The sequence below is a fragment of the Vombatus ursinus genome, unplaced genomic scaffold (genome assembly GCF_900497805.2).
Source record: "Vombatus ursinus unplaced genomic scaffold, bare-nosed wombat genome assembly UNPS02014818.1, whole genome shotgun sequence".
NCBI classification, from domain to species: domain Eukaryota; kingdom Metazoa; phylum Chordata; class Mammalia; order Diprotodontia; family Vombatidae; genus Vombatus; species Vombatus ursinus.
The window spans coordinates 5208706-5220901 of NW_020954596.1; the positions used below are offsets into that span (position 1 = coordinate 5208706).

The window sequence follows — 12196 nt, forward strand, 5'->3', positions numbered from 1 at the left end:
TTTCCCCAATCTCTCATAATTCTAATGCTTTCCCTATATTGACTATTTCCTATTTATCATATATATGTATCTATGTGTATGTTATTTTTACATTTTTTTTTGCGTGTCTCCCCCATTAGATTGTGAGATACCTGAGAACAGTGATTTTTTTTTTGGCAAGGCAATTGGGGTTAAGTGACTTGCCCAGAGTCACACAGCTAGTAAGTGTTATGTGTGTGAGGCCAGATTTGAACTCAGGTCCTCCTGATTCCAAGGCCAGTGCTCTATCCACTGAGCCACCTAGCTGCCCCAAGAGAACAGTGATTTTTAAAAAATTTTCTTTGTGTCCTCAGCACCTATCAAAGTGCCTGGCACATAGTAAGTACTTAAAAAATGCTTATTGACTGACTGACCCCTTGAAATCTATCCACAGACTCCTTTAAGAAACTCTCACTATGGATCAACAGTAGTAAATGCACAAGAGAGTGTAGAGGTATGAAAAATCAAGACATGAAAACATCAAGGTAAGTAAAAATTTTTCTAATTTTCTATAGTTAAAATTACCTTAGATTAGGCCTTGATCTGGGCAAATCAACATAAGTTACATACGAAACTAGGAAATATATTTTGGAGGGCAGCTATATGGGGAAAGAGTATAAGTGATGTTACCAGAAATGATGAAAAAATAATATGGTGGTCTGGTCATGCAGTTAAGAGCAAAGGACAGCCTGACTTCTTTTCAGATCTTCACAATGCAAACAGAATTTTAGGAAGACTCCCACATTGGGTTGGATGGAGATCCTGTGGAGAATTTCTGGGAGGAGATAACAAACAAGAGATGGACAGGTACGAATGGGCTGAGATCTCTATCACTGGAAGGAATAACTACAACAATAGATCACCACTGCATTAAAGTCTGGAGTGTGTATGGTCTTTATAAAGAAAATACACAGAGCTATATAATTCAGAGCTGCCTAGGACCTACGAGCATATGGTTCAGTCCCGTTGTTTTACAGACCAGGAAAATGGTTATAGATATATCTTACATTAGAAGGGGCCATATTTGAATGTTACTAGGAAAAAAAAAAACCTTGTCTCAAACCAATAAAATTAGCTAAGAAGAGCTGCAGATTCAATATGGCTAGTTGGTTCACTGACAGAAAGCAAAGGAATATTCTTACTGTTTAATGATGCTCTTCAGAGAAAAATTGCTGTCATTGATATTGAAAAAAAATCCATAGAAAAAAGTGGCAGAAAAAGAGAGGATGAAGAAACAAAAGAAAAGAATAAAGAGATTATCATGGTTGGGGAAAGAAACATCAACTCAGAAGTAGTGAACAGAAGCAGTTAAAGGGGAGGTAAGGAACAGATATGACAAGAGTTAGGAAGTGACACCAGAGAAAAGAGACGGCTAAGATGGAGGAAAGAGAACCTTCAACTAGTAAACACACAGGGATCTGGGGAAATCTGTTATAGGGATATGCTAAGCATTATATATCTCAGTAGCCCCTGATAGGTAGAAAAAGAAGGAAAAAAAACCCTTTTTTTAAAAAAAAAAGTTAGGCATGTTAGAGTTTTGTACTTGTGGGGAAAGTTTAAAGCCTTAACTAAGACACTCAAACCTTCTCTGCAAATAGAATATTTTAAAGCTCACTGTGAGGAAGCTAGGTTAGTGCTTGGTGACATTTTTGCCATCTTCATGTTAATGTCATGTCAATGATATCTCCTTTATTCATTCTATACAAGAAAGGATTATTCAGAATGTGAATTCTATTACATGGAAAGGTATTAGCACATTATTTCAGATGTAAATATTATACAATATTTTCAATCTCAAAACATTCCTTTAAAAAAAATGACCGATGATGCTGGGAATTTCTTAAACAGCTGTGCATCAAGAAGCCGTGATTTTTGATGTCGCCATGTGATGTCTGTAGGGAGCGGCGGTTACCATCCTTTGATAAGGAAGATTTTGCAGCTTTAGGAGCAAAGCCCTCTCCAAATACGCCAGCACCAGTTCTTTGGATGGGAAGGGTTATTCCCCCTTTCACTTCACACGTCATGGAAGTGCTGTCATGGCATATCTATGCTGTTTCAGTGCTTAGGAGCCTGCTCTTCTATGCCTAGGCAATGTTCTAGTGCATGATGGGTGATGCCTCCTCCTGTACATATGTCCTTACTAAAGATCACGTAGGACTCTGAGTTCAAGATCCTGTATGTACAACCTTGAATATTCCCCTTCAATTCTTCAACTGAATTTCACCCCCCCATACTTATAAAATTAAATTCAATAAAAGAACATTAAATAAACCCTCATTTAACCTTATTACAGTGTGTTGGGGAGCAGTGGATAAAGGGCTGGCCTTGGAGTCAGAAACACTTAGTTTTAGACTTTGACAAATATTAGCTGTGTCACCAAGGGTCAGTCAAATATACATATATATAAAGATAATACACTGAGAGTTTTGGGTTTTTTGTTTTTTTGGTGAGGCAGTTAGGGTTAAGTGACCTGCCCAGAGTCACATAGCTAATGAGTGTTATGTGTCTGAGGCCACATTTGAACTCAAGACCTCCTGACTCCAGGGCCAGTGCTCTATCCACTGCTCCACCTAGCTGCCCCTACAATGAGAGTTTTAAAGACTTAAGTCTCTCAGTACAATTTAGTACCTTTCCCCTAATATCTTTAAATAGGAGTAATGATTCTAACCTAATTTCAGAAATAATATGTAATCATAACTCACCCTTCTTTCAACACTTCAAAAGAATCATAATTTCATTGGTGTGGGTACTCCCCAGATGTAGATTACAACCCATCCATGCCTCTGCAGATAGTCTTCATTAACTGCTGTGGCAAAAAAAAATAAATCAGCAGCTGGTGGCCAGCCTTCTGGTGACAAGCCTTTCAAGCATTGCTAGGATGCTCCTCAGGTAACCAACCCATGATTCATCTCGGGGCTGTACCCAAGTCTCTGCAGCACGGGTGAATCTGTTGGAGCTTCTGCTCTGCTAATCATCTCCACAAATCTTCACAAAAGGATCACCTCTGTTCTGTGACGTGAGGAGGCATCAGAACAGGACTAATGTATAGGAACCAACCCTGCTTTGCTCAACATGGAATCAAAATTTTCAGGGCTTGTGAATGACTGTGAAGCCTTAAACTCTTGCTATCAAAGTCTCTCTGGCTTGCTCATATCTAAGAAGTCAGGGTTCACATTGAGAATCCTTCACCTATTCCAAGGTAATCAAAGACCTGGTTTGTTTTTCTAAATTTTCTATTCTTGGAACATGTTTCCTTCATACCATATTTGAGAAAAGTTATGGTGACCAGTTTTCTTTCAGAGAAAAAATGTAATTTACAGCTAGCTGAAATCTTTTTAGAAAAAAAGATTGCCCCTCTTTTCTGCCGATCTGCTTCTCCAGCTGAAGCTGGGAGCACTGTCACTTGTATCCAGGGCCACTTCTTGGAGCAGATCTAGCAATGGCCTCAGTTCCCACAATGACTAAATTATAGAGCTGTTTTTGTAAAGGGTTGGTATCCAGTTACAGCTGAATAAAATTTAATCAAGGTTTTTTGAGCAGTGATTTAGGCAGCTTTCAAGTGAATTAGGAGAGTGGGTAGAAGTTGATCCAGGCTGCTGTTAATGACGCCAAAATCACAGCTGTTTAACATGCAGGTGACAAGTCAAAGGATGTTGATGGTGAGAGTAAAGGAATCATTGTAGGAAGAAAACCAGTGGAGATTTTTGCTAGTGCTAGATTTCTGATCCCTTGACTCTGATAACCTTTGATTCAATAACTATTTTTGTACAAAGGAAGCCATACAGCTTCATAACCTTCACTCAAGTTTTAGGGGGATGAGGCAAAGGCCCCAAACCAAGTAGACATCTGAGACATTTTTAAAGAGAAGGTTCTAGAGTACCCCCTCCATGGTCAATTCACATTTACTACTACTATCTCTGCAAGTAATTTGACACCACAATGTATTAACTAATGATCATGGTGATAACCTATATTCAACCAACAAAAGCTTGTATTTACTCAATAAATTATTTACTCGGGCTGTGAAGTGTGTAATATATTTTACAAAGACTCATAAAAAAGGGTCAGAGAGTTTCAGCAATGGAATCTGCACCTATCCAGGAGACTCCAACCTCTAGCCAGATGATAAGGTATCACTAGTGTCAATATCCCTAGGCACAGCACCTAGGAAAGTCCTAGCAGAGAACTAGTCAAGTAATCACCATCTGTAAAATGAGGAAGTAGAACTAGGCAAGTCCCTTCGAGCTCTAAATCTATAATCCTATGACCCTACAAGCTTTTTACTAAAGGTATGTTTACATTATACTTGGACCTAAGTCATTGTACTTGAGCGAAGATCCAAATTGTTATGATAAAATAAAAGTGATATAAATTCATATAGCCGTTGATATTTAGAAAGTTTGTGAAGTGACCAATATGAGATACCCTTCTCTCAAGGATAAAAAGCATCATTTACATAAAAATACTCAGATCTAAGGTGCAAAATGGGAGGGGAAACTTCAACTTAAGGACCAAGTTGTGAAGATGAATGATGCAGAACTTATAATATAGAAGAAAATGCTGACCTGGCAACACAGCAGAACCAGAAAAAGAATTTAAAGATGTGAAGAATGGTTTAAAAAATATGAGAAGAAGGTATGATAGCCCAAGAGTCTCAGAGGTATTTCTAGATATCAGTCTACTCATCCATTGATCCACCCATTCATTCATTCAACACATATACATACAATACAGTAAAGCACTGAGCACTAGGAGAAACAGGCAACACTATGTGATCAGTGCATTAGAAAGGTATAAAGTAACTGCTATATTTGACCTCAGGATGGGTAGGTGCATACATATACACAACATAGGCATATAGACATACATACATATTACACACACAAAAGGAGATGGGGTGTGTGTTTTGTATGTGTATGTATATGTACATACACAAACACATATACATTGCCCCCTCCAATCTCCTTTCTTTTCTCATATCCTTTGAAGTAAGCAAGTAATTTGAAATGCTCTGGGGCCAGCTCTGATTAGTAAACCTATTTTATTTTCTATAATGCAGAGCGACAAGAAATCTGCAAACACAGATAACCACAAATTACAAAGATCAACTTCCAACATCTTGAAAATAAGTTCTGCAAGGATCCTTCAGCTGTGGAATGCCTTTAAGATACAGAGACAAAAGAGAAGACTTCAGAGCCTGAGGGTATGTGTTAGAATCTTGGTTCTGCCTTCTACTATCTATAAGACGTGCACAAGTCACTTAATTTTTCTTAGCCCATTAGATGATATCTAATGTACCTCCCAGATCTACACCAATGATCCTGTAACCTGAATCCAGATCTGTTCCAGTCCAGGACCACTGTTTTCTGGCTCATTGGCGCACTGTCTTTTTTAGCTCCTGGGTCTGGGTTGAGACGCTCTCTGTACAGGATGTTCAAGAAACTCAAACAGAGATGCCAAATGCCAGAAAGAGAGAGAGATTATGAAGAGAACCATGTTTAAGTAAATTCAAAGAGTCCTAAGGTTAGGAAGAAAAAAAAAACTAGACCCAACTAGCAATGGCAACAGAAGACTAACATTTGAATCCCAGCTACTCATATGATCTTGGGCAAGTCATAGCCTCAATTTTCTCATTTGTAAATTAAACAAATATTCTGAATTAGATGACCTAGAAGGGCTCTTTTAGCTCTTCATATCAACTATGGTCAGTTTACTACAGTGAATAGCAAAGGGAGGAGTCCTCTGAAGACACTCACTCTTATTTATTAAGTCCCTATGAGGATGTAGCTTGCTCCTTTTAGAATCTACAGATAATGCATGTTTTACAATACTCCAGATGTCTACAATCAATAAAACTTTGGACCCTGGTCAATACCTTCACCCTATGGTGTGCTTTCTGTTCTCAGGTTCTCAGCCCCTTCCCCTGCTACTCTCTGGAGAAGAAGTAGTCAGGAGGTTAGCCTCCATGATCTCTATGGTCATCTCTGGCTCTGAGAGATTCTATGAAATTGCTTCCTCAGAGTCTAAGGCATCAGAGCTGGAAGTGAAGGGCATCTGAGGCCCTGGGCAGGATTTGAAATAAACCAAACAGCATATAATGATGGCTTCCTTAGTGAATCCAACAGGAGCTAAACAAATATTTATTAATTGTCTCCTTGTGCAAGGCATTGTGCTAGTTGCTAAATATAGCTAAACTCCAAACATCTTTTTAATAAGGGATATAAAACAGATTTTAAACCTTTATATGATTTAGCATGAGTTCAAGATTTAAGATAAGATCATATTTTAAGTAATTCACAATTTTGAGTTCTTGTTACAATCTTACCAAACCATATAGGATATTTTTACAATTGTTAAAAATTAGCTTGTATGAACTAGGACTATAACCTAAAGCCATTCCAGCTGTTTCATGTAAACTTGAATAATTATTGACCTTTCATTTCTGAAGTCTCTCTCCTCTCTCCCACCCTCCTATCCCACAGGGCCTCTATTAAACTGGGTCTTTTTTATTTTGCTTAGCAGAAATCATTGAAGGCTCTGACTTAATGGCAGTATAGTCCAAAGTGCGTACTAGCTTGCAAGGATGACAAACCACACAGAAAGCTACACGTCCCTGCAGGAGGTACTGACTGCAGCAACTGTGCTCATCAAATACTGGTATTATGTCTTAGCTGCTCAATCTAAAGAGTAAGAGATAATTACATTAACCCAGGGCATCTACCTTTCTGTAAGGTTAGAGAGAGAGCTTAAACCTAAAAAAAATGGAGATTAAAAAGAGGCCACTTCAGAGAAGTAATATTATGTTGCAATAATAATAAGATGTGATGCTTTGTAGACCATTCCAGTTCCCTTAGCTTAATGATTTACTATGATAATGAAAATGAGAATGCAACAATATAGAATCGCTCTCTCACGGAGCTGTAATTATTATGGAGTTTAATATGTGATGCAACAATAAGGACTTTCACAGCTCAGGGATGTGGGAATAAGGGATATTTTGGTTACATTTTAATGTAAAGTAGGTGGCAAAGAAATCCCTTAATCAGCATGATAAACTTAGAAGAAGGCTAGTCATTGGCTGGCTGAAGGATCAGCTCTACCTTTGTGGCCTTTAAAGAGAAAGCTGTCTTGACAGTTGAGAAAGGAAGAGAATCACTTGTAGTAGTCAAGAACTGAGCCAGCTACAAAAGAAAAACTCAACACTTGAGTGGGAATCACTCTTGGCCTTTTCCTTTATATCTTTTCCACAGTCTAGCAGGCAAAGGGTGAGAAGGGGGATTTCTCTCTCCTCCTGTCCCACAGACAATGACATCTCACAGCAGAACAACTCTCTCAGCAGGAGACAGGAGAGTAGGCCCAGAGTTGAGTTGAGCTGCAATGCAAGGAGCCCAGTGGAGTGATCTGCCCAGCAGACACACTGAGGCCAAGGGGAGCAATTCGAGGACCCCATTGAGAAAAGACACTGGGGCTCTGCAGCACCCAAGGTGTGAGCTTCTTGTGTTCCCTACGTGTCTCTCCTAGTGTACTCTACATGTGTTCTGGTTCTTCCCACTAAACCTGTGTATTTGTAGAAGAACACACCCTAGGTTTAAGGGAGGAAAATTCTATTACTCCTGTTCATGCTATGTCATTTTAATAAATATCTTTGTTTTAAGCTAATTATATCAACTAGTTGACCATTAAAGATGAACCCACCAGTGAGTGGGAGGTGGGGGTGGGTCATGAGCTAATTTATAGTGACTGTAACAACACTAATGATGATGATGATGATAATGGTTTCAATACCTTTTAAAGAAAAATTAGCCAAGCCTACATAGAAGATATTGCTATACCCTGTCTCTTTATGGCAAGTACTGAAGGTCTTCTAGAGCAGGCCTTCTTAAACTTTTTCCACTCACAACCCCTTCAGCACTTCTTAAACTGTGAGTCTTGACCCCCACTACAGCAGTGGTGTCAAACTCCAGTAGAAATGGGGCCACAAATCCATACATAAGGATCCCTGAAGGCCACATATTGACTGAGTTTTAAAATACAATATTACCTATGTTTTACTGTATTCTTATTTATTTTGTTAAATATTTCTTAATTACATTTTAATCTGGTTCAGGTGGCAACTGGGAGTCTTGTGAGCTGCATGTGGCCTAAGGGCAACCTATCTGATACTTCCAGAGGACCTTTCACCAATTAAATGACTTTGAGGCTATTATTGGACAACTCTCTGCATCCCCAGGTGTGGCATATTAAGCAGCAGAAATAGTACTTAAGGTAAAACCAGGAACAGTATCTGAGTTACACAGAAGAAAGTTGTGCTGTAGATAACTATTTTGAAGGCACTGAGGGATCAGTTTTCAAGACTTCTCAAAGGAGGATTGATACCACCCCCACCCCCACGGAAAAAGAATTATAGACAGTGTGTGTGTGTGTATGTACACAAACTCACACACACTCTCTGTCACACACACACACACACACACGTATGTGTACTATATTGGTACAAAAATAAAAGGAACCAAGAAAGCACCATCAACCGCTGACCAATTTACTTTCTTATCTCTACAAAGTCTTTGCAAGAATGATTGTATGTGTCTATTGGGAGTATCCTTGATGAAAGCAAAAAGGGAACAAGTATCACCACAGATTTAAGGGTATAGAGAATACAAGATCCTATTTATTGATGGTAAAAAAGGGGGGGGTCATTTGATTTTGTAGAGGGAAAGCCTGAATAGCTCTCCTCCAACAAGGTGACTCCTATATATGTTATGATCATACAAGAAGCCTTAATAGATGCAGAGATAACATTGTCTTGTGATTGTCTGATTCACCAGGAGCCTGAAAAGAAGCATAAAATGGGGACAAACCCACTTGCAAAAAGTGTTTCTCACTGTTACAGGAGGATGTCCTACATAGAGCTGAAGTGGAAAAGGAATTTCCTCTTGGGAGATTCCTCCAAAAGTTCCTCTTTGTAGACTGCATAGATCACATCAAGCCCCAGAACACTACTGAGTTTCTTCAAGGAAATCCATAGCCACTCAAGAGATTAGCCTAGTTATTCACATAGGAAAAACAAAAACAAAACCTCAAGTGAATAGCGAGTGCCTATTACCCTGATGATGAATTAGTCTTCAATACATATATTTTGGACAGGCTACTGGCCCATTAGTGATGGGCCCAAAATACATGAGGGGAGGTAAAGATGGGTTGTGATTTGTGAGAGAATATCCATATATTACAGCTGCATGAACACAGCTATCAAACGCACACGTCTGCTCAAAATCTTCAATGGCTCTTTACTGTCTACCAAGAAAATCCACCCTCCTCTGCTGGGCACTGAAGATTCTCCACAGTTTTGTGCCACTCTAAGTCTCTAGCCTCATCTCATTACTACTCCTAAGCATATACTCTGCATGTTAGCCAAAATTGACTAATTTTGGACCTGTGGAACATGCCCATCTCTTCTGCCTCTTAGGTTTTGTTCTCACTGAAACCTTTGTGTGGAATGCTCTTCTTTCTCATCTTGGCCTGCTGAATTCTTCTCCAATCTTTAAAGTCCAATTTAAGGTATCATCTGCACCAGAAGTCTTTCCTGATCCCAGGCTGGTAATAACCGATATTCTTAGAATACAAAGAACACTTTATCGTGTGCCCCTCCACTATACTGATTATACACTGTTAGTGTTACGGAAACTGTGCCTATGTCAGTTACTCCCCCCATGTGGTAGGCAGGGGACTTGTCAGCTATATTTGGTATCTCACCAAAGACTTATACTGTACTCTACAACTATTAGGCACTTAACATTTGCTATATTTGTACTCTCTGATCTCACCAACCCAGAGTAATAATCTCCTGTACTCTGAATACCCTAACCTTACATTTAACTTCTTGTGTACTTCCTGGTTTTGTTTATTATCATTGTAGAAACTTCTGTTTTATCAATCCAATGAGAGAGTTGCTCTGAGGGATAGAGTCTCTAATTTCTTTGGCCCCCCAAAGCACTTGATATAGGGCCTTGCTATGTAACAGGGATTGGGTCAAGTACTGGATCTGTGGTTTCATTATTGTAGGTAACAGGTGAGGCAATGTTCCTCTGCCAATGCAAGTTGGCACCTTCTTTGTAACTTAACATCTTAGAGAGCTGTTTAAAACACTGAAAAATTAAGTAATAGGCACTCAATAAATATTTGCTGGTTAGATAATACCTCTCAATGTTTTAATTTTCAGCAGCAATCATGAGAATTATTTAAACTCATCAGCTAAACAATAAAACTTCAAAACTTTAACAACAAACATCTGACTTCCTTATAACCATTCAATTTTTAAATGGTTTATTAAATATACTATATTCTTAGATTTCTAGCCAGAGTTGCAACGTTGAATGAAGGAAAAACCTAGAAAAGAATAAATATTAACATATTTATTTGTGTATTCATGTGTATTCCTTCAGAAGAAGTTACTGGGAAGACAGAAAAAACTTGTTTTTTGTCTAAAGTAGCAAGTACTTACTACATATTCCCTGAGCTGCTGAATGAAGGGAGGCAGCAGGACCTACTGGTTGTACTAGTAAGATGTAATTCTAAGTTTCAGGAACTAACCTTAGATGGCTGCTAACAGCCTGAAGAAACCAGAAATAATAATGGTTACAATGGCCAGCACTTCCATAGTGCTTTAAGTGTGGCAAAGTGCTTTACAAATATTATCTCATTTGATCCTCTCAACAACCCCCTAGAAGGAGGTGAGATTAGACTGTCAGAGGGGTCCAACACACACACACACACACACACACACCCCGACCTAGGGAGTTGCCTTCAGAGTAAAGAAAGGTTAAACCACTTGCTTATGGTCACAAAGCTCATGAGTCAAAGGTAGGATCTGAACCCAGGCATTCCTCATGCAGTATCTCTGTGTCTCCAGTAGCAGGAATGCAATCCTTCCTTATTTCTGCTTCTCAGAATTTCCAGTTTCCTTCCAAGCTTAGATCAAGCACCACCTTCTACCTTAAGGCACCCTGAGCCCTCCAGCTGTGAAGGTTTCCCTACCACAAATAATTACCTTGTATTTATTTTGTATGTATAAACTCCTTGGGAAGGCAGCAAGGATTGTTTTTCTTTTTCTTCCTCTCCTTTCTTTCTTTCTTCCTTTCTCCCTTTCTTCCTTTCTTTCTTAATTTCTTTCTTTCTTTCTGTGTATGTGTACATATATATGCATGTGTGTCTTTTTCTCTCTAGTATCTAGCACAATGACTGGTATATAGAAAGTGTGTAACAAATACTTGTGGATTCCTTGTTTGATTCATTCCTAACTCCAAGTCCAAAACCATCCATTATTCTACCTCTCTATATAAATGGATAGTAACTACAAATGTTTTGTAGTTATTCTTTTAAGCAGTTCTAGGAAGGCCAGTAATTGAAAATACAAATAAATTAAACTGAATTGTTAAGTATACTTTGGCAGTAGCAAAACGTAATTCTTTAGCTTGCCAACAGCAACTATTTCTGTATTAAGTTGGTAAATAAGTAACTGATGATGATTATTCCTTGGCCCTAAAATTTAGTGGCCATATCTCCATCAGCTTAAACCATAATCACATGTAGGTTCTAGGGTCTTCAGTGTAACACTCAGCATAACAATAATATCTGACAAAACAATTACACAGCACTTTTTTTTTTTCAGTGTATCTTACAGGTTACCTCCTTTGGCTTTATAACAACCCTCTGAGGTAGACACTCATTTGATTCAATTTACCAGTAACCATATGACTATTAGGTGCAATAGACCAAGTTAGGTGGTAGGCACGCAGAAATAAAAATGAAAGAGGTCTTGCCCTCAAGGAATTCATACTCTACTGGGTGGGATACACCATGTACACAGAGAAACAGATACAACAAACTATTGAAAAGTCCTTTCTAAAGGGAGAAGGTGCCCACAAGGGGTAGAAGGAGGGATTGAGAAGGCCTCATGGAGGAGGTGGCAACTCCACTTGTTGGGAAGGAAGTGAAAGGATCCTTCTACCAAAGGACAGGGCAGAGGAAGGACACTAGGGGCGACCAGTGCTTGTGTAAGGGCAGAGGGACAGAATCAGAAATGATCACCTGCAAGGACAGGGAAGAAGAGGAGGAGGTAGTAGAGGCCACTCTAATGGAACTTTGATTGTTTGAAAGAGAACGATGTGAAATGAGGCTG

General features: G+C 38.9%; 1 protein-coding gene and 1 long non-coding RNA gene across 4 annotated transcripts in view; both read right to left on the reverse strand.

The window, feature by feature from the left end:
* The window catches only part of CTBP1 (C-terminal binding protein 1), a 449102-nt gene that overhangs the window by 190397 nt on the left and 246509 nt on the right, over positions 1-12196 (reverse strand). The window lies entirely within an intron of this gene.
* Positions 653-12196, reverse strand: part of LOC114023477 — a 46957-nt gene continuing 35413 nt past the window's right edge. Inside the window, exons 2-3 of the long non-coding RNA XR_003566792.1 lie at positions 2721-2821; positions 653-793 (exon numbers count right to left, since the gene is read on the reverse strand). This is a non-coding gene — a long non-coding RNA (uncharacterized LOC114023477). The remainder of the gene's footprint in view (positions 794-2720; positions 2822-12196) is intronic.